We start from the raw sequence: 27,541 nt of genomic DNA, 5'->3' as shown, positions 1-27,541 counted from the left end.
TTGGAGTGTTGGAGCCTCTGGATTTCAAACCAATGAAAACATCCAGACCAATAGCAATGAGACCAATTGTCAACAAAATAGTGTGTGGCTGCACTTGATAGACCTTTGTTGTTTGATGTCAAGTTTTCTCTGGCTTGTATTATTACCAGTGAAGGGTTGTCTGGCTTCATCATTATGGGATATGGAGTTGATTTTATTATTAGCTCCTAATGTTATCTCCATTTTTATTTACCAAGTCCAGTTTCCTAGCTCCCTAGCAGCCCACATTGTCTGAGGGAATAGTCCTGGAAAAATAATTTTAATTTTCTGGAGGGAATCAGATGGAGAGCCAGGATTAATTATCTACCCCTTATAACCTGAATACTGATGAAGATTTTTTGAGTGGTAGAAGTTTAGGCTCAAATGAGTCACATGTCAGATGGGCAGGTTCCTGGCCCATGGGACAGTCTATGGTTAATGGGTCCCAGAAGAGTATGTACCCTACATCTGGCCTCCAGCGCTATGGGGGTGGAATGGCAAATTTTCTGACTCTTGGGCCCTGTCCTTTATCACGGACATACCAGTTAGGAGATGGAAAGCAGTGCCATAGCACTGAGCATCAGTTATGATGGTGGCAATGTCACCCATATAGTCTATGAAGTTTCACTGCTGTTCCATCAGTTGATCCCAAGGGACTCCCCAGGTAGCTAATGTAACTGGGAGAAGGGAAACTTCATCCAGCAGCCTGGCATCTGGCAAGAAACTGAGGAGAGGAGAGACAAACCCCTCCCTCCAGGTGGAATATGCCAGAAGGCCCAGGTGTGGTTCCATTCTTTATCAAGGAGGCCTATGTAGAGGTGCTCAGATTGAGGGGTGCTGCATTTATGACCCAAGGCATAATGGGTAACTGGGTATAGAAAGTCACAGGCCCAGGGATACATCAGAACCACGATTTCTAGGAAAGACCAGTATGTGGCCAGTGATTTTTGCTCTAATGGTGTACAGCACAGAGCCAAGGTCAGTTTCTAACATCAGAAGCCCAACAGCAACCTATGGCCTTCATAAGAGTCCTGAGACTCCTGAAGGTGTGAGAAGAGGTTGCTAAAACTTCTGTAGTGAAGGAGCCTCTGAGGAGAGTAACACGAGTGCCTGTCAATTTTTTTTTTTTTCTAAATCAGTGTTTTTAATAAAGGGAAATTTGCTTCTGAGAGAAAGTAACTGAGCTTGTTGGTTTGTAGTCCTTTCAACAACACAACCTGATATTTAGCTGAGAGTAATTATTGAGGTCAATACCATTCAGTGACTCTGTATTTAGGCAAAGAGAAGCCTCACTGGTGTTTCCTTTTAGAAGAGATACATCCACTGAGATGAAAGGCCCAACTCGATTTTTCATGAGATGGTTTTACTTTGATTTTCATTTTCTTCATGTCGGCATGCCTTGTGAGACTGTGTTTTATTGCAAACCTTTTGCACCAGCCAGCATATTCATACATAAATGGGTGCTTTTCCTCAGGCAGAGAGAAAATACGGCTCCTGAGACCAAGCATGTTGCATAGCTTCCACCATGGTCTTCTCTTGGACACTGACACACATCCCTTTCTGGGACACGAGTTTTCACGTGTTGCTTACCCTCACCTCTCTGCTTGAATGTTTTCTGGCATACTTCACATTATTTTCTTTTTAGCGGGTTTCTCTCAAATGTTTTTGCCACAGTGAACATCCCTTTTGACATAACGTGGCTCTCGTAGACTTTTCTTCTCATCCTTTCAGACTGCCGGGTGAAACAAAGTGCTTGCCATTTCTTTCAGGGTTTCACTTGAACAGTGATTCATTTTTCTGCTGGCACTGATGGATTTCTAGCTGATGATGTTCTTAAAGGTCTTCTTACAACCTTCAAACTGGCATACGTATTGTTTTTGCTGATTTTCATGTTTGCACTCAGAATGTTTCTTCAAGCTTGATTTTGTTGAATTTTTATTTTTAAAAATGTTTTTGGCCACACCGCACAGCTTGTGGGATCTTAGTTCCCTAACCATGGACTGAACCTAGGCCCTCGGCAGTGAGAGCACAGAGTCCTAACCACTGGAGCACCAGGGAATTCCCTTGTGTTGAATTTTTAATCACAACCACTCTCTGAAGAATAAATAGCTGTTCTCCCATGTGGATCAGGATGTGGCATCTCCCAGGGTAGTCCCTGGTGATGGCTTGGCTACACTCTTCATTATCACAAACCCATGCCCTCTCCCCATGTGCTTGCACAGGTGCATATCTAGCTTTCAGGCCTACTGCGATTGGCTCTGGAGTCTGGTAAGGAGCAAAAGAACCTCCTGGGGACCATGGGGAGTGGGGGAGGGAGCAAGGGCAGGGGTGGGATGGGGCTGGGCTGGGCTACTGCCTACCCCAGTGAACAGCATCTGCAAAGAACATATCAGTGACAGGCAGGAAGGACACTGACCCCGAGATCAAAGCCAGGCACCCCAGGGAGTACCCGTGCAGGGCCAAGAAGGCAACCACACATGTGGCCCCTTGTGGTCACCATGTGCAGTCAGCCAAGACTCTGCCCAGAGTGAACCACTCTGGACCAACCCCACATACTACCCAGGTGTACATTCTGGAATGTTTCCCCGTGGGGCCTATCGATGTTAATTTGGACCAGTTTTATAGCCTTTTGTTGGAGGGGGCCCCATTCAAGGTGGGCTGATTAGTAAGTAAGAGTATCAGAGAGAGTAAGTAGAATCTCTATATGAGGACTATATTGCCTCCAGAATGCAACACTGACTGACTGATGCTGGAGTCTTATGTCCTTAATGAGTGTGTTAACAAACGTCCTTAAAGGAGGATGTCATCGCTGGAATATCATATCCGTGCTGATGGAGAACAGTGGATGCAGTTAGATGTTGTCTGCAGAGATTGTGTGCAATTGCAAAGAGGTCCTTACTCTAGAAGGTGGCTGGAAAAGGTGCATTGCTTCCCTTGGGGGTGAAGGCAAACTGACGCTGAGAGGCTGTTAAAATAGGCACTGAAGAGAACATATTGGCCAAACCTTTTACTATCAAAATATTTACTGGTTGTTAATTGGATGACATCAGTAATTTTAATAATATTGGGTATTGGGAATGGGGACCTTAATGGATGGGATCATAGTATTAAAGTTGCAGTAATCCACTGTGAGGCATTATTCTTTTTTTTTTTTTCTTCAATTTTTGAAGGTTTAAGAACAGGCAAAATTTGCTTATTAAATGGAGAGGAGGTGGACATAATCACCCCTTTATTAATTAGGTCTTATATGAAGTTTGAGTTCTTGAAGGCCCTGTTTTAACTTAAATTGGACCACTTTAATATTTTAACTGGGTCTTCTTTTGTCAAGCCAGTTTCTAAGTGCCAAAGACTTTACTTAGCTTCAATTTATTACTCATTATTTCACAGAGTCTATTTCCAATATAGAATATTTTAGGGCGATATTATGACTATGGGAAATTTAGGCAGGGCTATAACATAAAATAAGGAATACCTTTTTTTTCTGTATTTTATGTTTAGTTACTCTCCTAGGGTTACAGGGAGTTCCATGTTTAAATTTAGTAGGATCTTCTGAGAAAACTGTAATATGAGATCCAGTATGATTAAATCCATGAAGCTTTGTCAACTGGTGCATTTTAGCAGTTGTTAGTTAATTTAGCACCTATGCTGTAGAGGCACAAAAGGCAATCAGCACCCTTTTAATCTTTTTGTCATAGAAATTATTTTAGTAAATTTTGGATTTTCAATTGTTTTAAGTTATGGACCTTTTTTTAAAAAAATATTATACACACACATATATAATTCATTTTTTATTTTCTCCCTCTGTATCTAGGTTTTTTCCTTTCATTCCATTATTTTCCCTCTGTTTTGGGCTTCTAGTCACCTATGCCTGTGGTTTCAGTTTGTCTCTGTCTGATAACTCAGTGTGAACCATGTAGGTGGTTACAGGAAAGGAGTGGGTAGGGGCTCAAGGCCTGCCTTTAGGCAGCCGGCTCTTACTCCAGGCCTTCCCATTCCACCACTAGAGGACTGGGGTTTGCAGCCTCTCCTTGGGACAGTGCAGGAAGACCCACTGTCAGAAGTATCAGTCCCTTCATATGTTATGTTGGGGCGCTTACTAAGGCCCAAGCACAATGGTTAGGGGTCTTGTATTATTTAAGTAATTGGATACCTGGCAGGTGTTCTGAAGGGGGTTGCTGGGATGAAATCTTTATTTCCTTGAGCCAGAGGGCCCCTCTGGATTACGTGTTGGGTGGCTGCTCTTTGAGGGTGCAGCCTGTGATATTCCTGACAGTCTAGGGAGCATAAAGCTCTCTGTGGACAGCAAGGAGATACGCAGCAACAAAGAGAGGTAGCTGCTACCCACACCTGAGCAACATCAAAATGACACCCAGCTGCCATTTCTCTCCCATGGCGGGAGCCCAACCAACATCTTCCTATACAGGAGTCCCCTGAAACACACAGACCAACCAGAGTTCTGCCCCAAATAATGATGAAGAAACACCACCACCATCAAGGAGAGTCGCCTGGAATAGGTCTCTGCCAAACACAGACTGTGACTAAAAGCAGAACCACCAAATCTTCCAGCCTGGAAAGCACAGCTCAAGTAGCCTCAGGCTGCAAGACTAAAGCCCAAGCCCAAATTCCATCCCAAACTGCTCTCCTTGTGGTCTGGAGCCAATTAGAGAGCCAAGGAGCAGTCTCGAAAGAAGTTATCCAAGAGTGAGTGGTTGTGGCCGTAGTGCCAACTGTTTTATAAGACTTTAAGAATTCTTTTGATGGTGGGATACAACACACTGATTCATGCAGATGAAAGGCTGAATGTTTTGTTACTTAACGCTACTGAGAGAGATGGCCGCTGGGCAGGGCCACACAGGGAATGACACCCAGGGAGAGGGTCACAGCAAACTAGAGTTGTGGGTTGTAGCTAGGTAGGCAGCTTTGGCAAGCAGTGTGGGGTTAGTTAGGGTTTGCAGGCTCCCTGAGGACTGGCTGATTTGAATCATTTAGTGTAGGGCTTATCCCTAGTCTGGTACTTGCAGTGATTAGGGTGATGCCACATGGCCCAGAGTGTGAGCGCCTGGTAAGGGAAGTTAACTTTTCAGAGCACATGGTGGGCTCTAGCAAAGCGCATCCTACACTCAGAGGCTGACAGCAGCCGCACTGCAAGGCTGAAAGCCTGGCACTGGATAAATATCCAGGTCCCTTCACAATTTATAGGCACCTAGAGATTTAATTTAAAAAATCTGTTTAATGATTGACAAAGGCCTATTTTTTTTTCATTTCTTGGCACATAAACTGCATGTTTAAATTAGGCACAATTGTCTTAATTACTTTTTTATAAACATGAAATACTGGTTCATTTGATGAGATTCTTTTCAGAATTTTCTATAATTCCAGTAAAATACGGAGAAATGATGTCAGCTCTTAAAAACCTCCCATATGAGTGTTCATTTAAAAGCCTTAAGAGAGTTACTGAATTTCACAAAGTGCTGTATTTGTAATAAACCTGCTGACAAAGGAATTCTTACCACAGATTAATTCAGCAGGGTTAGGCAAAAATAAAATATCATAGTTTCCCTACTCTTGGTCAGTTTTTAAATGTTTTAAAAAAATTAACAGAGACACTCCAATAAATATAATTTTGGGGGCTTATAGCAGCCAAATTAATATAGCAACCCAATATAACATTAACAGGCTACTACAATGATTTTATGTAGATTTGTGCAAAGTAACTTCAATTACATATTTCATACTGCTCAGCAATCTATCTGTGTTAATCTAGAAACTTCATCTCTCAATTTCCCCAATTATTACTTCAATTTTTTTTTCTCTTTCCCTCCTTCCTCTTTCTTTCCTGTTACATTAGAGGCAGTTTTTCTTTTCCTATCTAAGGTAACTCCTCCCATCTGTGTGTTTGGACGCCATTATAATTTTTCAGAAGTATTATCCAACTTCCCTTTCCTGAATATTCAACCAAACCTTCTCAACTAGATCTTTTCCATCTATATGGAATCATTCCTATGCCTCTATCCCATATCATCCTTACTTACAGCCCTATCTCTCTGCCATTCCACTGTTAATCTCTTTTAAAAAAATTATGTTTTGCTGTCTTTGTTTTTTCATCCCCTATGCATTTACTAACATAGTTTGTGCCAACACAGCTTTTGTACCATTTATTTATGGAACAATTCTTCCTAAGGTCATCAATGGCCTCCATTTTTTGGCCTCATGTCAAATCTAGGGGACATTTTTAGTGCTCATTTCATTGATTTCTCGGCAGCATCTGGCACTGTTAGCTGTTTACTCTTTCTTGTATTACCCTCTTACTTTAGCTCTCATGATGCAATACTCTTGTACAATGCCAGAATTAAAGTACCTGAGTGAAAGCAACATCAGTAGGAATTTAAGAAGAAAAGAGATGAAACACATCATCAGCAAACCTGACTGTCCAAAGATAATCATGTGATTGTTGCATAGACTATCCAGCAAAGTCCCTTCTCCCTTCTTTAGCAGTAACTGGATATAATATGCCCAGTTATATTACATTTTTCAGCTTCTCTTGCAGTTGGCTGTGACCATTTGCTGAAATTCCCTCCGAAGGTAGGTAAGAAGCACTACAATGGTCCTATGAAACTTCCCACATATCCTGCTCTGTGCTCTTACCTGTTTCATGGGGGCAAGTCAAGTGGCAAAGATATAATCAGCTTGGATCTCTGAATGACTAAGTGAAGCAGAGATAACCCCCTTTCACTGTCATAAACATACATCTCCTTGGGCTGGAAAATTGTCCCACAGACCTTAATGTACATCAGAAACACCTAGAAAGTTTAACACCCACTGCTGGCCCTCCACACCAGAGTTTCTGATTGAATAGATCTAGAGTGGGGCTCGAGAATCTACTTTCCTGACAATTTTCTTTCTCATACTTTGAGAAGTGCTGTCCTAGACTACTATGCAAAAAGAAACAAAAGTCTTTTATGTCTTTTTTTTCAGCCATTAAATTTGGAGTCTATTGTTAAAGGACTTAAGCTTCCCCTATCTAATTCAGAAATGATTATGGAAACATTACCAAAATTATCTTATTTTCATGCTGGTACGAGTAGCCAATTTGACACAAAATACAACAACCTTGGAAGCACATTGAGTGACTGGGAAATGGGTCAAATTGTCTAAGTTCTCTGTTTTGTCATCTTCTTACAGATGGTCCTATGTCCCCTAAAACTGACCTCCAGCTTCTAGGCCACAGTACCGTCCAAAGATGCTCAAATGTGCAAATAATTAAGGAATTCAGGCTTAGAGCAGAAGAAATAGGGAGACAAAAAATGGAGGGGGAGAGGTACTTCACAAAGCAACATGATTGTGAATTTTGAAACTAAAAAATATTTAGAAAAATAAAATTCATTCCAAAATTTATTTGGTATTTTTGGGTGGGAGTATCTGGGGTGGGGGGGAAGAATGTGTATGCTATTTGGAACCAGGATACAAATTACAAACGCTCTCCAGAGAGAACAGGTATACTGGAGAGGAGTCAGCAGAAATGGTGATTCAAATCCTGTAACTGAGCAGATGAGAAACCTTGGACTACTGAGTTCAACCACACGGGGAGTGATCTAGACAAGCCCTAAGATCTCAACCAGATTTGACAATCTGACTCTGTTGTTGAACTGCTTATTTTATAACAGGGAAAAGAATAGATCTTTACCATCCTGCAATGACACATATATAGTAGGCTGAAAGCATTTTTGATGGACAGATATGTTTTTCATGACATTTAACTAGAATAGCGAAAGAATTCCATCCTTAAACCTGACATATTTCAGTTTAAACGCCTTGGAGTTTTTTTCTTTTTTGGTGGGGGAATAAGATTTGAAGCTTGAAATGGAAAGTTGAGACATGCTGATTCTTATAATTTCCAAGTAGTACAGGAAAGGGAAGAGAGCTTTCCTTCTTTAAAGACAGTTTGTATGACAGCTTTACTAATATTTAGTATTTAAATTTGCCTCAGGTTTAGGAGATGCGTTTATTTAATTATCTTCTAAATGTCCTAAGGCCACTTAATGACTGAACATAGGTTTTCCCTTTCCCATTGTGATTCTCCACCTATTTCATATAACCATGATTGAGTTATTTAAATCGACAGTCTCTTTATTGGTTGACATTCAAGGCACCTTAAATTTTTCAAGAAACCATTCAGACAAAGTAATGTCTCCTTTACTCCTCTCCTTAGGTTAAAAGCATAAACCCTAAAGAAACACAACTATTGTGGGTTTTTTTACTATTTCTTTTTTAAAAATTTTTTATTTAGTATTTATTTTTTGGGCTGCACTGAGTCTTTGTTGCTGTGTGCGGGCTTTCTCTAGTTGTGGCTAGTGGGGGCTACTCTTCCTTGTGGTGCACGGGCTTCTCATTGCAGTGGCTTCTCTTGTTGCGGAGCATGGGCTCTAGGTGCGTGGGCTTCGGGAGTAGCTGCACTTGGGTTTAGTTGCGGCACACGGGCCCTAGAGCATGTGGGCTTCAGTAGTCGCAGTGCGTGGGCTCACTGCAACTACAGTGAGTTGCAGTAGTTGGGGCATGTGGACTCAGTAGTTGTGGCTTGCAGGCTCTAGAGCACAGGCTCAGTAGTTGTGGCTCATGGGTTTAGTTGCTCTGTGGCATGTGGGATCTTCCCGGACCAGGGAACAAACCCATGTCTCCGGCATTGGCAGGCAGATTCTTAACCACTGTGCCACCAGGGAAGTCCCAAATATTGTCTTTGTGTTATCAAAGATATTCTAAATTTTGCTACTGAAAGTATATCTTATAACTTCTCATCATCCCATGTCTCTTTCCCGTTTGACTATTACATGAGAAAATGTAAAAATTTCCAAGCAAGAACAAAGTGTGGCAAGTTAGGCAAACCAGAAATTGAAACAATAAAATGAGAAAACACCTACCAAGGAAGTATAAAGTTAATCTGATTTTGTAAAGCAGGAAGAGAATTGACAGATGACCACTAAAGTCACTGCACTGTACAATGTATTATAGAGGCACATCCAATGGAAATAAAAGACACGAGAGACTAAATTCTCATGTTAGGGTGATTTCTAAGGATATCAGAGCCCAGAAAACCTGAAAGTAATATGGGAAGTCTGGTCTCAAGCCCTAACTGTTCCATCCCACATCTTACGAGATTAACTGGTTTACGGAGTGAACTAAATTTGATGGAAATGTGTTCTGGAAGTCTTTTTATTTTTAAGCAACTATTCCACTTATCATTCCTTTTTGATCCTTCCCTGCTCCTCTCTGGTGGAACATTATACAAATCTCATAACTTCCAAGTCACTTCTATTTCCTCTTCAATCATTATGACTCACTCTCAGTCAACTTTATTCAAAAGATCAATCTAGTCTAAATCGGAGCTTCAATCTCTAATTCCATTTAAAGCTTGTTTCTTCTCCACAACCCATGGCTCAAAGTCTTCCTGTGAGAAAGGGCATTTTTACTTATCTTTCACTTTCCTTCATCCTTCTGCTCCTTCCTTTTCTGCTTCCTCTTGTACTGAGGTGAGAAAGGGGGAATTGGAGGAAGAGGGGCAACAGTCTTTCCTCATATTTTTGTAGTCAGGCCTTTGCTGTTTTTCATGACAGCATTCTTATATGTTTGCTCTCTTAGGGCATATGTGTGGATTTTTCAGAGGGCCGGGGGGGATCTCCACAATGCATAGGATTGTAGTGTGGATGCTAGGGTCTGGGGACTCTTGTTGGCAGCTTCCCTCTTTCATGGGGCACATTTAAGAAGACTCGAGCTGGGCTACCCTATTCTGCATCCATTGGCCTATGAATCCTTGTCATTTCCAACAGCAGGAATGCAAGCCACTTCACCCCCTCAGGTCTCTCTGCAATGGCGGACTGTTCAACCCTTTCTCCTACCCACAGAAGACTCCAGGCAATAAACAGGCCTAAGTCTTCATGTACATGAATGCTTCCCCTCTGCCTGGATTCAATTAAGCAATGTCTCACGTTCAACTACAAGGGAAGTTGCAAGATGATGCTGAGGTTCTATGCCTCTTAAAGCATTCAACCATGGTGTGCTGTAGTCTACTTTTCTTAAAGACACGGCCAGTCTCTGTACGCTTTTCTTAGGTCACCTTACCTTGGGAGGGAAAAAGTCTCCATGTCCCAGTATTCTCTTCTGAGCTCCCAGCTCAACAACCCAGATGAATTCCTTGTCTCCATAAACTCTTCTAGACCTTATTTAGTTGTTTTTTGTTTGTTTGTTGCGGTACACAGGCCTCTCACTGTTGTGGCCTCTCCCGTTGCGGAGCACAGGCTCCAGACGCGCAGGCTCAGCGGCCACGGCTCAAGGGCCCAGCCGCTCCGCGGCATGTGGGATCTTCCCGGACCGGGGCACGAACCCATGTCCCCCGCATCGGCAGGCGGACTCTCAACCACTGCGCCACCAGGGAAGCCCTAGACCTTATTTAGGCTGAATGGGATGTGAGCGTGAAGGTCAACAGAACCGTGTTAAGTGAATATGAAGAAGCATATGGCACAGCGCCTTCAATTTTTTTTTTTTTTTTTTTTTTTTTTGCAGTACGCGGGCCTCTCACTGCTGTGGCCTCTCCCGTTGTGGAGCACAGGCTCCGGACGCGCAGGCTCAGCATCCATGGCTCATAGGCCCAGCCGCTCCGCGGCATGTGGGATCTTCCCAGACCAGGGCACGAACCCGTGTTCCCTGCATCAGCAGGCGGACTCTCAACCACTGCGCCACCAGGGAAGCCCAGCGCCTTCTATTTTATCAAAGCAACAAGGAAGGGTCAGAGGGGAAGCAAGTCCATTTAAGACAAGGGATCTGATTTGAGGATGACACATCAAAAATAAGCCACATGGACTACGGTCACTGCCCTCACTTACCTCCAGAAAAGAGGACTGGGTGCTGTGCATCTGCTTGATGGCCTCCTCTAAAGCATTATTGTCACATTATATACACTACCAAATGTAAAACAGATAGCTAGTGGGAAGCAGCCACATAGCACAGGGAGATCAGTTCAGTGCTTTGTGACCACCTAGAGGGGTGGGATAGGGAGGGTGGGAGGGAGGAGATATGGGGATATATGTATATGTATAGCTGATTCACTTTGTTATAAAGCAGAAACTAACACACCATTGTAAAGCAATTATACTCCAATAACGATGTTAAAAAAAAAAAGAATTATCGTCACAGAATTTTCAGCTATTTCACCCCACTAATACTGATACTCAATCATTCTAAGCCTACAGTACTAGACTTTGGAATGATCTCATACCCCAGTAAGCACTGTTATTGCTGCACAACCTTGTTAGAATTACCTTGTTGAAAGTGTTAGGTCCGTTTTGCAGAGAAGAAAGCCGAGCACTTCCGGGTTGATGAGGGCTATTGGAGGTCTAATTCAGGAAGGGCTGCTGGTCTGCCGGAGCAGGTGGTCTCTGCTATGGAAGAAGTGTATTGGATGCTGAGTTTGTGAAAACCTACAACGAATAAATAGTTTCCCATCAAAAAACCCCAGCAAAACCAAACCAAACACTTACTGTGCCACCTTTTTTTAAGTACTGTAAGAATTACTTGTAACTACTTGACACTCTAAAACAGGGGAGCAATTTCTGCCTACAATGATAAACTCTGGAACACCATCTGAGAGCACAGAAATAGAACACTTAACTTTCTGTTACTGAGGTGTTGTGACATTGGACAAGTTACCTAACCTTTACCTGAGTCCCCCAGCTGGGCTGCTGTATTAATGTCCTAGGAGCGCTATAGGAAACTACCACAAATTTGGTGGCTTAAAACAATGCAAAGTTATTCTCTTACAGCTTTGGAGGCCAGAAGTCTCAAATCATTTTCCCTGGGCTAAAGTCATGGTGTTGACAGGGTTTGTTCCTTCTAGAGGCTCTAGGGGAGTATTCATTTGTTTGCCTTTTCTAGCTTCTAGAGGTCAGCTGCATTCATTGGCCTCACATCACTGCAACCTCTTGTTTCCGAAGTAGTATCTGCCTCCTCTCTGATCTCCTGCTTCCGTATTTTAAGACCCCTTAAAAGACAGACTACAGCCCATCTGGATGATCCAACTTAGTCTCCTTCTCTTAAGATCCTTAGCTAAATCACATGTATATGGTCTCTTTTTGTTATCAGGTATCATTTACAAGTTCTGAGGATTAGGATGTGGATATTTTGGAGGCCAACATTCAGCCTACAACAGTTGCTTTAAGGATTAAATTAGATAATATACATAAAGTATCCACCATGATGTCTGGCACATATTAACACTCAGCTCAATGTAGGAGCTCAATTAATGTCTATCAAGTGAATTAAGGGGATGTGTAAATCTCATGTGTTCACTTTCTTCCTTCTACCTCCTCATCCTATTTACTAGGTTGTATGATTTTGGTTAAGACACCTGAGCACTAAAGAGTCCTTGCTGCCTCATCTATAGAACTAGATATATTTATAACACTCCCTCTAGAAATATAATGATGGATAAGACTGACTTAGCATCCACCATCCTTAAGGTTTGAAGTTCACATTCTCTTCAAGGGAGCAGACAATAAAATCATTTTATATACAATATTATGATATATATTTATAGATATATGATATTAATTAGTGCCATTAAAGAACTCAGGCAGGGAAGGAGAGATAGAATACTGGGGGAGGGCAGGATCATGCATAGTCCACTCTCTCTATGTATATAGCACTGTCAAATGTCACCTCCATAAAGGACTTGATTGACCACATGATCTAAAACAGGGTCACTGCCCCCCACCTAGCTTTCTCTCTCTTTTTGCCTGAGTTAAATTTTATGGCACTAATTACTCTCTCAAATTATATGTATTTATTTTATTTATTATTTTATTGTCTGCTCCCTCTAGAACAATATGAGCTTTGGGACAATGGGGGTTAACTCTGTCTTGTTCATCATTATACTCCTAGAAGAGACTGATAAGAGTAGGAGCTCAATTAATGTTTATCAAGTGAATTAAGGGGATGTATAAATCTCATTAAATACTAACACTAATTCTATTTAATTAGTTTGAGAAACAGTGGTAGATACACAGCTGTTTCGTATCTAACTGGTAAGATAAACAAATACATTTTTGAATATGTGTACCATCTACCCAAAGATTGTAGTAAAAATGGTGAATTTCTGTGACTATTTATCAGAAACTTCTATTTTTTTCTTTATAACATCTATGCCAGAGGATAAATGATAATCTGTATACAACATTTATTTTAAAGACCACACATATATAACTTATCTTTTTACCACTTAACTTGAAAAAAGTTGTTGAAAATGTTTCTCTCATAATCATTTTCTGAAAATTGAGTAACTATAGGATGTATGCAAGAGAGAGATAATTTTCTCATACACAGGGAAGAAGTATACAGTACTATAAATATGCATGTAGACCTCTAATAATTATGAAAATAGGAAAGTATTTCAATTCCAGTTGGACTTCATATTTTAATCTGTGGTATTTTTATGTTCAATGAATATAGATAATTCATAAAAACACATGTTTCTTAAAATGAAAGCAATGACAGCCTTTAAATAACAACAGTATTCTAACTATGATTCACTTTCAATTATACAGGTTAGAATGAACAATTTAACTTGGTGACATGTTTACAAACCAGCAACTCTAAATTTATTGTTTTTAAGATGTTTGTCATTTAAACTAATGTCCTTGTTAACGAATTGTTGATTGAAAATAAGAACACATGGTATTTACCTGTTATTTCAATTAGTCATCATATATATATTATATATACATAATATATGTATACAATTTTGTTTAAATGAGCACAGTGCCCAATATAGGATTCTAGATTTAGAGATATCTTTAAGTAAAAATATTCAAAAAAATGTTGCCTGTTTTAAAAAAATCTCATTCAAGAATCCAATTTCTTTTTAAAATTGAGGTTGGTAAAAGTTATCTAAATAAAATTGAAATATATATTGGTTAGATGACCTACAAAAATTAAAAGCAGAGTTCACATAGTATTTAAATACATATTGCTATCCCAGACATTTCCACTAGTTCCAACTGTCTACATTATAAGTCAATTTAGTTGTTTTGCGAGTTGGTAAATATGAGCGCTCTGCATTGTTTACAAGCTACATTTTTCCATGATAAGGTCAAATAATGTATTTTCACCAAAAATACTAAAGGCTTCAGGATGGGTACTGCTCATTAAGGATGGCCTTTCTAGCATCACTGGTTTCTTCAGGGTTGATGTGTCAGAAGGTGGTGAGCAGGTGGACTCTGCTTGTGCAGGGAGAGGACCTGCCAGGTTGGAAGCAGCAGTGGGTGGAGGCCTCACACAACTTCTCACTCTGCCATGGCCAAATAAATATGACCACAAATGCTTTGGCCCTCTTCCCATTAAGAATTGGGGTCTCACAACCCTGCCCCTTAATATGGGCTGGTCGACGACAACTGACCAATAGAGTTTGGCACAGTGAAACTATTCCAGTTCTGGGCTTAGCTTTTAAGAATGTGGGCAGCTTCCACCGTGGTCTCTGGGAGCCCCAAACGTCCACATAAGTAGTCCAACTACCTTGCTAGAGATATCATATGGTGAGACCCTAACATTGCATGACAAAAGAAAGGAAGAGAAGCCCAGCTGAGCCCAGCCCGCCAGCAATCCACACCAAGACATAAGGCATATAAGTGAAACAGTCTCAGACTCTCCAGTTCAGCTCAGCCAACAGCTGAATACCACCCAGTGATCCAAATCATTTCCACAGGGAGCAGAAGAACTGTCCAGATGAGCCCTACCTGAATTCCTGACCCCCAAAGCAGAAGATATATTAAAGTAGTTGTTTTTCTCACCCACTAACCTGTAGGGCAGTTTATCAGGACAATAGGTAACCATAACATCTCCTAAGTAAGTCATCCTGACTTTAGCATAATTACCTTATATGTTTGAAAATCATCTTTGTCAAGCCATGTCACCAGATTAACTCCAGAATGGGATGCACTGTCTTTTTGCAGTGGCCACAGTGATGAATTGTGGAAATGAATGTCTCACCACTTGCACAGTAAATCAAAACTATGTAATGTTATAATGAGCATGCAAAATCACTCATGTTCTGCTTTACAAGGTCTAGGAGAAACTGAGAAGGGCAGATGTGTCAGTGTATATGTCCTTCAAAATCAGGGGCTCTAAAGCAGATCAAGTTGACTTTCCTCTTTAGAAAAGAGCTAACACTGACTGTTCAGTCAGTTAGATTCAAGACCTTAGAACCATTTTCAACTACTGTATTGCTCAAGTAAAATTAATATCAGAACTCTGTAATGTCTACCATTTAAAAAATCTATTGTAAAATCTTTGCCTAATCCCCATTTATGGGTTTGATATCTTCACTACCTTTTTCATAGTTTCCCAAATTCATTCCACTAATACTTTCATGATATCGTTTTCCATCTTAAAATCTTTCAATAATTCCTAATTATATATGATATTAAAAATCAACTTCTTATCCTTATTTTCATGTCCTTCCATAGTTCTATAGTATTTTCTCCTGTCTACTCCAAAATTTACTTTTTTTTTAAACTGCTGGTCAGAGACTTCCCTTGTGGTCCAGTGGTTAAGAATCCGCCTTCCAATATAGAGGACGTGGGTTCAACCCCTGGTCAGGGAACTAAGATCCCACATGCCGCAGGGCAACTTAAGCCTGCACACTGCATCTACTGAGCCTGCGTGCTCTGGAGCCCATGCACCACAACTAGAGAGCCCATGCGCTGCAACTCCTGAGCCCGTGAGCTCTGGAGCCCACAGGCTGCAACGAAGAGCCTGCATGCCGCAACAAAAAATCCCACATGCTGCAACAAAGATCCCACAGGCCACAACTAAGACCCAAAGCAGCCAAATAAACAAATAAATAATTAAAAAATAAATAAATAAACTGCTGGTCAGTATAGCTAACTGTGGTAAATAAGATCCAATCCTGAAGAGGGAAAAGTTACATTCTTATCTGCCCAGGTTGAAGGTAGCATGATAGAGCTGAATAGGTAAAACGGGCTCATGTCCATTGGCTGCTTTCAGATCACTGCCATGGGTTTTAAGTCAATTGAGAAACTGCTTGATGGGCCCTCTAATGGGTATTAGCTTATATATCACAGACTTATGGACCAAGGAAAACTACAGGAAACATTTCCCCATGGTTAAAATATCTCTACTAAGAGCCCACAACCAATCAGTAAATACCTCCTGCTTCTCTCAACCTACCAGTCTCAACTGATACTGTTTTGTACAGCTCAACTTTTTTTTTTTTTCGCTTACTATTATAGAGATCATTTATTATTTGGCAACTTCGGGAAACTTTTCAATTGATAGACATTCATACGCTTAACATCTTTAACATTTAATTTTTAATTTCAAAATGTTTAAGACTCGAAAGGGGAAACAAACAGTCTAAAATCCTTTGTACACTCCTAGGAAATAAAAATATGTAGGAAAAAATCAAAATCCTAATTTATTTTCAATATTTTTATATCAATTATATGTCGATAGTTTTAAAATGTTTTCCTCTTGGCTGTTTCCTTACTGTCATGTTGTAGAGTAGTGGTTTTTAAACTTTGGAGTGCATTGGGATGATCTGATATACATATTTAAAATGCTGGTTCTAGAGCCCATTCCCAAAGATTCTGATTAAGTTAAGTCTGGCATGGAACCCAGGAATAGATGTTTTCTTAGGTTGGCTTCAGGCTACTTTTTTTTTTTTTTAACATCTTTATTGGAGTATAATTGCTTTACAATGGTGTGTTAGTTTCTGCTGTATAACACAGTGAATCAGCTATACATATACCTACATCCCCATATCTCTTCCCTCTTGCGTCTCCCTCCCACCCTCCCTATCCCACCCCTCTAGGTGGACACAAAGCACCGAGCTGATCTCCCTGTGCTATGTGGCTGCTTCCCACTAGCTATCTATTTTACATTTGGTAGTGTATATATGTCCATGCCACTCTCTCACTTCGTCCCAGCTTACCCTTCCCCCTCCCCATGTCCTCCAGTCCATTCTCTATGTCTGCGTCTTTATTCCTGTCCTGCCCCTAGGTTCTTAGAACCTTTTTTTTTTTTTTTAAGATTCCATATATATGTGTTAGCATACGGTATTTGTTTTTCTGACTTACTTCACTCAGTATGACAGACTCTAGGTCCATCCACCTTGCTGCAAATAACTCAATTTTGTTTCTTTTTATGGCTGAGTAATATTCCATTGTATGTATGTGCCACATCTTCGTTATCTATTCATCTGTCGATGGACACTTAGGTTGCTTCCATGTCCTGGCTATTGTAAATAGTGCTGCAATGAACACTGTGTGTACAGCTCATTTTAAAACCACTCAAACCAAGCCCCAATACCCCATAAAAGCTTGTCATTATTTCCTCAGATTGAGCAACTCCCAAGGTTTGCCTGTGGAGTGTCCTCCCTTGCTACACCAAGCTAAATAAACTTGGCATTGTATTACTACAGATGTATCCTTGGTAGCCTTTGGCCAATGGGCTTCAAAACTACCACTAATGAAACATGCCATCTTGGCCTAGTTACTTAATAGTCATGAACCTTATTTCTCTTTCCTTGTATGATACTGATAATATTTATCTCGTAGTATGTGGTGAGGTTTAGGGACAATATGGGAAAAGTACTTAGTGTGATATATACTAGATAGTAAACATTAGTAGATAGTGGGTAATCATTTTATTGGTACATTTAAGTTGTTTTTAAAAATACAAATTGTAACTAATAGAATTGGCAGTGCTCCTGATATAACTCCTGGTTTATTTCTTTTAAATTCAATTTTCAGAGTAGCCAATGTCTGGGAATATAAATCTGAATGAACTGTCAGACAGGGACATCTTGAATAGGGACAACTAATGCTAATTTGGAGGACTGAATAGAATGTTCATAGTCTATTGGCTTTTGAAAACTAGAACTGAAACTGGACTCAATGACCTTTCAAAATTTTCTGTCCTTATTAAATCATGCATCTAGAAAAGAAAAAGTCAGCATCCTGCATTCTTGATGTGATCAGAATTTGATCAAGATTGTGAAAGATGAATAAAAGGGAAGCAGTATGTTTTGAGACAAATGAGCAAAGTAATTTAATAAAATGATGGTAAAGTAATGAGAAAATGCAGAAATTTTCCAATTTCCTGTTAGAGTGTACACAGTTTCAAATTATAATTAATTAGGGAGGAGGCCAATGCCAACGTCAATGCCCTAGGAGGCAGACTCTGAGACTGACACTTGCTTGCATGTGGTGTATTGAGCAGCACTCTTCAGAACAACAACCAAAAGAGAGGTAAGCAAGCAGGACTGGTCAGAGGAAACTGACAGACTGTGAAAGCGTGACCACAGAGGACTGACCTGGTTCCCTGGGGAGCTCTGGAGTTAGCGTTCCCCTTAAGAGATTTCCCAAATTGAGGCAAGGTTGCTAAGCTTTTGTTCCCTTTTACTCCTCCACCTGTTGTGGAGACAAAGCTCCCTTTGGCAGAAGGCAATTCTTGGGGAGGGTTGTGAGCCAGGAACACCCCCAGCCGTGGAGGGAACTAGTGCATTGTTTCTAAAGGGGGGTCTATTGAGTGCACCTCAACATCCACTACAGTGAATTTACAAATTTATCTACTCTTGTGTTTTAGGACATATTATCTGATTGTCTTCTATTTGCCCTTCGAGGAAATAAAGTAAATATTAATTTAAGACTTATTGAGGAAAGAAGTTTGAATGAGTCTATATTGTCAACTGCGATAATAAGGCATTCTTAAAATAACTACCCTTTCTCCTTTTTGCATGTAGATTACTGTCGTGCGGTTTGACAACTATTTTCACCTCGCTCTCCTGTATTTATTCTTTGAAATATTAAACTAGATTTACACGTGGTGAGGATGAACATCTTCAGAACTGGGTTGCCCATGCCTTTGTTCTTTAATCACATTTTTGGTGGGTTCCTATTTATTATTCTGTCAATGGAATAACAGTTGAGTTCTAATTTTGCTCTTTTTCTTACTCAAAATTGGTAGAAGGCTGCATGAGACAAGCGATTTGCCAAGTGCAGCCATTGAGCATTCAATTGCTAGTGCATGGAAGAAAGGAACAGCTTCAGAGGTGTTTGTGTGAGACATACATCACATACCAATTTATGAGCTGAAACTTTCCCCAAATACATTTATTTGGTTTCTATATGAGACTGTTACCATTTGATTAATTTATTTACCTGGTGATATAATGTAAAACAACCATGTTGGATATTTGCATTGGTTTTGTTTTTCCTTCATTCAGTTTCTGAACGTCAACTCAGTGTTGATCTATGCTAGTCTGTTTCCTGCTGCATATTCCTATTTCCTGATCCATAAAGGCTATGTCTAGTACTTCATCAAGCAAACATGAACACTTAATAAATTATTTTCACATGTGAATCACATGACTAGGTACCAACTTCTTTTATAATAAGAAACACTATTTAATAATGTGCTCCATCCATTTAGATTTTTTTTTCTCCTTTCAGGCACCAGTGTCTGTGATATCTCCTTGAAGTCTTGTACCATTTATGAGGAATGTTAAATAGGTAAAGATAAAATGCTTCCCTGCAAATATTTAAAGTATATATTCTAAAATAAAACACTTTCCCTAGTAAGACAGTAGAACTACGACATTCTTGGAGACAAAGAGAGTAAAATATGAGGCTAACATTTAGCTAAAAATGATGGCTTGTTCTGCTTGAGATGACTGATATGGTCTTAGGATGTAACCTGTGCTTCATTCCACACCGGGCATTGCCATTATTTTATTCTGCCCATTGGAGTCTTCAAATTTACTGTGGAAAGCTCAAAGACCATTCTGCAGGGATCGTGCCGGTCATTTTCCATTCTCTATTGAGACTCTAAAATCTCTCAATGAGTACCTTATTTTATTATCTCATTGAGCCTAATACACCCTGATGAGTAATCATTAGTACCTGTGGAACACCTATGTCACTTTCAACAAATCTCTGAAGGGTAATATCACCCTAGAAATGAGAAAAATGTGTCCACAAGCCATTTGTACTATTTGAAATGAATAAAACGCTCATTTTAAAACAAATTATCCTTGTTCATCCTCTTTTAGATAAACAGAGGTAAACACATTTTCTTTTCTGTCATGCTCTGTTTTGAGCGTGCTATTCTGATTTCCCATTCCAAGTTAAAGAAAATGGAAATAAATTGATATGTCTTGGAAAGTTCTCTGACCCGATATACTTGATGAACAAAATAATGTGATGATTAAAATTTTCAAGTTAATTAAAAGCTATTTATTTTTATTCTCTTTAATGTGTATGTATTACGTTATAGGTCTACAACAAATTTGGTTGCTACTTTTAAATCTAAGAATCAGTGTTTTAGACATTAGCATGACAGGATGCCCTTTTAGAGTTTAGAAGAATAGGATATATCATTTCACTAGAACCTTAAGAAAACTTCAAGAGGTACCCATTTTACAAATGAGGCCTCAGCTCAGACAAGTTAAGTAAACTGCTTGAGTCCACAGTACATGACAGGTCCAGAGCTTAAGCTTTTGATTCTCAATCCAATTTCTTTTTTTTTTTTTTTTTTTTTTGCGGTATGCGGGCCTCTTACTGCTGTGGCCTCTCCCGTTGCGGAGCACAGGCTCCGGACGCACAGGCTCAGCGGCCATGGCTCACGGGCCCAGCTGCTCCGTGGCATGTGGGATCTTCCCAGACCGGGGCACGAACCCATGTTCCCTGCATCAGCAGGCGGACTCTCAACCACTGCACCACCAGGGAAGCCCAATCCAATTTCTTTACTCTTAACCATGGTACCTTTATTTATTGAAATGTACAAGGTCCACTGGCCTAGTTGAAAGATCCATTGTCTATGAAAAACTAACTAAAAATTTCAGCTTACCTAGCAGTGCTAGGTAAGGGTACTCAGAGTTAAGCGTACTGAAAGTTAAAGAAGGAAGAATGACAAATAGTAGCAATAACTGGATTTAAACATATGAGGCAGCAACATCTGTTTAAGACTTATAATTCTAAACACCTAGAGACAATATCATACCCTAGGTTCTCCTAAGTTTGTTCATTTGACACGTAGAAGGTGAACATGAAATAGACTATAGCAAAGTTCCAGAGGCCTAGGGACTTTGTTTGCAGTTCTATCCCTACTACATAAAATAGTGCCTGGCACATAGTATAATATATTGAGTGAATGAAAGAATTAATAGCTTTTAAACAGCCAACCTATGGAATAATTTATAAAAAAAAATAGTTCCTTGGCAAATATGAGATTAGATCCTTGAGCAGGAGGATAAAACAAAAATTCTACTATTTTGAAATTACTCATTGAAGGCTGACTTTGATCATAAAATACAACCTTTGTGCTCAGAAAGTGTAAATCCTTGACTGATGTCTAATAAATAAATATTATAGAGCTAAGTTAATGAAGAATGCAAACTGGGGAATCTATCAATGAATTTGGAGGGATTTTTTTTTTAACTCTTAAACACTGAGAAAAAAACGAATGCCTCTGGTTTTAATTAACATTTCTTCTTGATGGTTTACAATTAGGCTAAAAAGGCCAACAGGAAAGTCTTTCTTGGGGGGAAGCAAAAATTGCAATTTATTCAAAGAATTATCTTATTTGTAAACACTTATTTCTGAGGCTCAATATTCTGACCTTTAGAAATGTCTACAATTTACGGACTGGTAATGCTTTAAAATAATTCTGCTTTCATTTCTGAAATAAAATACTTCCCAAACTCATTTTGACAGAAAGTCATTTGACAATCTTCTGTGTGACATTTTTACAATTAGTCTCAATTACATATGAAGAGTGAGCTGTTTGCCTCATCAGGTAATAGGCACAAAGAATTAATAGAATGTTGAACTGCAATGGACCTCAGATAACCTGGTAAAGCCATTGTACTTCTGCAAATGAAACGGAATGAGATCCAGAAAGCTGACGTGACTTGCCCAAGGTAACAGAGTGAGATACTATCAGCGCCAGGATTGAAATGCAGAACCCCAGCCCATTTTGCAGTAGGGGACTCAATCAGTACAGAAGCATGGTCCTTAAAAAACTATGGAATAGTTTTTCTCTAGATTTAACCCATTTTGACAATTTACAGGTAGCACTGTGCCACTAAGTGCCATCTAATGATAAGCAAGAAAGCAATGAAACCCTGTTTTCTCAAAGAAAAGAGTACCCCATACTCTGCAGTTATCTCTGGCTCCTCTTTCTTTCAAGTACTATATTCATCCTGTCACTGCCTCCTTTGGGGCTACTTATATATGTCTATCCAGAATCCATTCTCTTTCAATATTCACCAACCTTGATCCAAACTGTAGCCGTCATTCATCTGTTTATTGCAGCAGTCCTCCTCTGTCAGGTCTCCCTGCTTCATATCCTACATTCCTGTGTCTGTTCTCTAAAACAAGGTAAGTCAAGACGTTTGTACAAGGCTGAAAATCTTTCTTTGATTCCTCATCTGTCTCTGAATCTAAACCAAAGTCCCTACTGTAACCTCCAGGTTCCATGTTAACATTCCCTGAAAATTCAAGTCAAAGAGATAGAGACCCGTGTGTGTGTGTGTGTGTGTGTGTGTGTGTGTGTTTATTGGGAGTGGACAGCTCTCCTCCAAATTCATATTTTCCACTTCCAAAATCCCACCGTTCTCAGGGAGTTGCCAAACCCTATGGCCTCAATAGAACAGCTGGGACATACAACCAAATTCACTATCTACACAAGAAACACTATGCAGTATTTTTTTCCTAGTGTTTATCAAGTTGTAGCCTGAATACAGCTCAAGGAAAGTTTCAGATCCTTGGTGGCTAGAAGCAGGTATTTGAGCCAGTGAACTGATGTGGGTCTGTTCTGAACTAATAGTTGTTTACCTCTCAATCCAAAGTCTGCCATGAGGGCAGCAGGTTTTTCTATGAGATTAAACCATTTAACATCCCATTCAAGGATGGTCTCTAAAATTAAGGGCAAAAGCAACCTATGAAATGGGAGAAAGTATTTGCAAATCAAATACCAGATAAGGCGTTAATAGTCAAAATATAAAAAGGACTCACACAACTCAATAGCAAAAAGAAGAAAAAAAAATGATTAAAAAGTGGGCAGAGGAACTGAATAGACATTTTTCCAAAGAACAGATACAAATGGCCAACAGGTATATGAAAAGGTACTCAATATCACTAACCATCAGAAAAATGCAAATTAAAACCACAGTGAGATATTGCTTTACACCTGTTAGGATGACTATCATCTAAAAGACAAGAAATAACAAGTGTTGGCAAGGATGTGGAAAAAATGAACCCTTGTGCACTGTAGGTGGAAATGTAAGTTAGTGCAGTCACTATGGAAAACACTACGGAGGTACCTCAAAAATTAAAAATAGGACTATCATATGATCCAGCAATCCCACTTCTGGGTATATATTCTAAGGAAATGAAAGCAGAATCTTGAAGAGATACCTGTACTCCTATGTTCACTGCAGCATTATTTACAATAGCCAAGATATGAAAACAGCCTAAGTGCTAAGTGTCTGTCAATGGATGAATGAATAAAGAAGATGTGAGATTTTATATATATAGTGGAATATTATTCAGCCATGAGAAAAGACATCCTGACGTTTGTGACAACATCGGTGGAACCTGAGGGCATTAAGTGAAATAAATCACACACAGAAAGACAAATACTGTATGATATCACTTATATATGGAATCTGAAACAGATGAACTCATAGAAATAGAGACTAGAATGGTAGTTACCAGAGGCTGGGGGTAGAGGGAAAGGGGAGATGTTGGTTAAAGAGTGCAAACATCCTGTTACAAGATGAATCGGTTCTAGGGATCTAAAAAGTACAACTCGGTGGTTATAGTTAATAATACTGTACTATATACTTGAAGTTCCTAAGAGAGTAGACCTTAAATATTCTCACCATAAAAAAGAAATACTAATTAGGTGACGTGATGCAGGTGTCAGCTAACACTATGGTGGTGATCATTTTGCGATATATCAGTGTAATATTACTATGTCAAGTAAATCTCAATAAAGCTGGAAAAACATAAATGGGCAGCCTTTTATTTTTTTCCCATAAAACAGCCTCTGAAGGGAAAACCAATTGAAAAAAGAGACCTTATTTGGGCCGTATCACCCTTTTGAGCCAAGACTCAGCACGCTTATGGGGAGACCATGCAGGTATGTGGAGTGTTCTACAAAGTCTCTCACTTTTTTCCCCTCATTTCTACTTCTCTGTAATGTGTTATATCTGTGACTAATGTGGAAAAACTACAGTTAAGCCTTAGGTAGAAAATGCAAATGACAAAGAGAGGTGCAAATCAGGGTGTAGTTGCTGAAAGGATCTCATTCCCACAGTATTTCATAATCAATGGTGCCTTTGGTGTAAGCATTTTTGTTTCTAGTTGGGTTCTATTTTAGAGTGTCAATACCCCTCGGAAAGGCATCATGCAACTAAAATGTTATCTGAATGAGTTTATCCAGCCCTTTCTTCTCCATCAAGAGGGAAGAAAGTATCCAAAATATGGGGGCAAGTGTAGACAGGTATAGGGTGGGTGGGATGAGAACCTAAAGGAAAGTGGGTAGTCTAGAAGGTGGGTAACTATTATTCAATCCATTGTACACATCTGGATACTAAGGCTGAGAAGCTAGCCTGCCAGGCTAATAAGTGGTGAAGCCTAGGTATGCACCTACCTATAGCTGGCTCCAAAAATCCATACAATTATTTGCTAGACCAAAGTCAAGTTGACCTGAGGGTTAATTATGTTTAATGTTATCAAGCTGCCTGCCTTTCCTTTGCTCTTTCTCTCCTAAAGGAATAATGGATAAATACAATGTTATAAACAAATCACAGGAGATAATTTTGAAAATGAAAGGCAGTATCACTTGGTAATTTAGAGCATTAAGTAATCTTGGGCTAGCTGTCTCTGTTCCTCATTTTTCATCTGACAAAAATGAGATAAAAATACTTACATCCCAGGGTGGTTGTGAGAATCAACTGAGGGCTTAGAATACTGCCTGGCACACAGAAAGCATTCAGGGAAGGCTTTGCTATTATTGGAGTTATTGGCTTCACTTCGATTCTACATCTTACTTTTTTCCCAAATGATCAGAATGTCTTTATTAATTTTATTTATTTATTTTTAACATCTTTATTGGAGTATAATTGCTTTACAACAGTGTGTTAGTTTCTGCTTTATAACAAAGTGAATCAGTTATACATATACATATGTTCCCATATCTCTTCCCTCTTGCGTCTCCCTCCCTCCCACCCTCCTTATCCCACCCCTCTAGGTGGTCACAAAGCACCGAGCTGATCTCCCTGTGCTATGTGGCTGCTTCCCACTAGCTATCTATTTTACATTTGGTAGTGTATATATGTCCATGCCACTCTCTCACTTTGTCCCAGCTTACCCTTCCCCCTCCCCATATCCTCAAGTCCATTCTCTAGTAGGTCTGTATCTTTACTCCCGTCTTGCCCCTAGGTTCTTCATGACCTGTTTTTTTCTTAGATTCCATATATATGTGTTAGCATACGGTATTTCTTTTTCTCTTTCTGACTTACTTCACTCTGTATGACAGACTCTAGGTTCATCCACCTCACTACAAATAACTCAATTTCGTTTCTTTTTATGGCTGAGTAATATTCCATTGTATATATGTGCCACATCTTCTTTATCCATTCATCTGTCGATGGACACTTATGTTGCTTCCATCTCCTGGCTATTGTAAATAGAGCTGCAATGAACATTTTGGTACAGGACTCTTTTTGAATTCTGGTTTTCTCAGGGTATATGCCCAGTAGTGGGATTGCTGGAAGAATGTATTTATTTTTAAGGGAATTTTACTTTAATTTTGGGGTTAGTTTTGTATTTTTAAAAGTATTACATATTTGTTTAATAAAAGGCAAAACTGTTTAAATCAGAAAACTAAAGTGCTTACGTTCTTCCTCAATACCACTTCTCACTCAGACGTTACTATTGTTTATATGCATATATAAATATATACACAATTTTTTTTAGTCATTCCCATTTCTTTTCCTGAGTTGTGACTTTGCTCTTCGCAATTTCTGGCTATCAGTGACCATGAAAATGAACTCGAAACACTGCCCATCATACAACAAACTAGCTCTAACAACAGATTTAAATGTACAAAAGGTGCACCTGGAGCATATAGTGAAGCACCTGGGTGCACTTCTCTCCATCTGCAAACTCCCATGTTAGGATGAAAAGAAAGGCGTTTTTCATGCCCGGCGAGGATCACAAAAAGGAATAAAATATTCCCAAACTGGCACTCCTGAAAGAGTGTGAACCAACAACAAAAAGTCTCAGCTGCAAAGCCTAGGTCCTCGCTCTCCCCGCCCATTTTGCCCTTCCTCCACCCCAGACACGTGCTAATCCAGGTGCAACCTGTTTAAAATCAACTCCAAGGGCAGAGGCAGCAAGTGAGAGAGAGGGGCAGGGGACTGGGGTTGTTGGAATGGAGGGGGTGGGAAAGGAGGAGGCTGCCTGGGTTGCCTTGGCAATACAAAGAAGAAAGTCAAGACGGAGGGATTTATATGCTGATGATAATTGCATTTGCTAATTACATCTATTGTGCTGACCTGCCTGCTCCCCAGTTCTTCATTCTGAGTCATTAAGCCATTCCCAGAACTTCCCTAAGCAGTGTTATCTCCTTCCCATCTAATTTTGTCCCCTCTCCCAGTCCCCAGGCTGTTACCAGAATGCTACCTTTGCCAAGGCACTGGGGAAGGCTCTGGAGACTATGCAAGGTTTTAGAGATCCTGTAGGAAAATATTTCCCTGCTGGAGTTTGCTGGAATATTGCTTGGTGCTCAACCATAGCATGGATTTACAACTAAAAAAAGCAGCTGAAAAACTAGAGAAAGTAAATCTGAAAGAAACTGCCCACAGGGAAATGCAGGCTGCAAATGATTCACCGGGGTGGTGGTGGTGGTGGGGAAGTGGTGGAGGGTGGAGGGAATATTGAGCAGTTCACTCTGGAATCCAGTGTACCTTCAGTTGGAAAGGTGCCTGGACAGGGCTTGGAGATTTGTTCCCTCACTCCCCCTGGTGGGGCTTTCATTTAATTACAGCAAGAATCTGAGAGGCTAAGCACATCTGAATACAACAGTACCTACTGTGAATAATGCTTTCTTATACTCCCTCATCACTGAACTGAAGTATTAGCTTCCATCACTTCGCAGGTGGTAAAAGTCAACAAAGACATTACAAAGCATGCAGCTGCAACTGCTGTGTGGACACATTCGAAAGTCATGCAATATATTTAAATATTTCAAAAGTAATACGTGTGAGATCCATGCTGAAGTAAGTTGCTCACAGTAATGCTTTTCATTTCTAGACATATTCACTTTTCCCTCTGATCTTTATTTACAAGCAGAGCCTAAGAACTGGAAACCTCTTCAGTCTATTTTTGTTTCCCTTAATTATTTTTATCTCCTTTGATTTAAACATTTGCTCTCCCAGGTTGCTCCATCT

The 27,541-nt window shown here is 39.8% G+C and overlaps 1 pseudogene; it reads right to left on the bottom strand.

Annotated features, from left to right (window-relative positions):
* Positions 1-1,307: 1,307 nt before the first annotated feature.
* On the bottom strand, positions 1,308-22,426 carry LOC132495764 (transcription factor IIIA-like; annotated as a pseudogene).
* Between the last annotated feature and the right edge of the window lie 5,115 nt (positions 22,427-27,541).

Source organism: Mesoplodon densirostris, chromosome 9 (assembly GCF_025265405.1).
Source record: "Mesoplodon densirostris isolate mMesDen1 chromosome 9, mMesDen1 primary haplotype, whole genome shotgun sequence".
Taxonomy (NCBI): domain Eukaryota; kingdom Metazoa; phylum Chordata; class Mammalia; order Artiodactyla; family Ziphiidae; genus Mesoplodon; species Mesoplodon densirostris.
The sequence above is the reverse complement of the archived record's forward strand: the minus strand, read 5'-3'. Positions and strand labels throughout refer to the sequence as shown.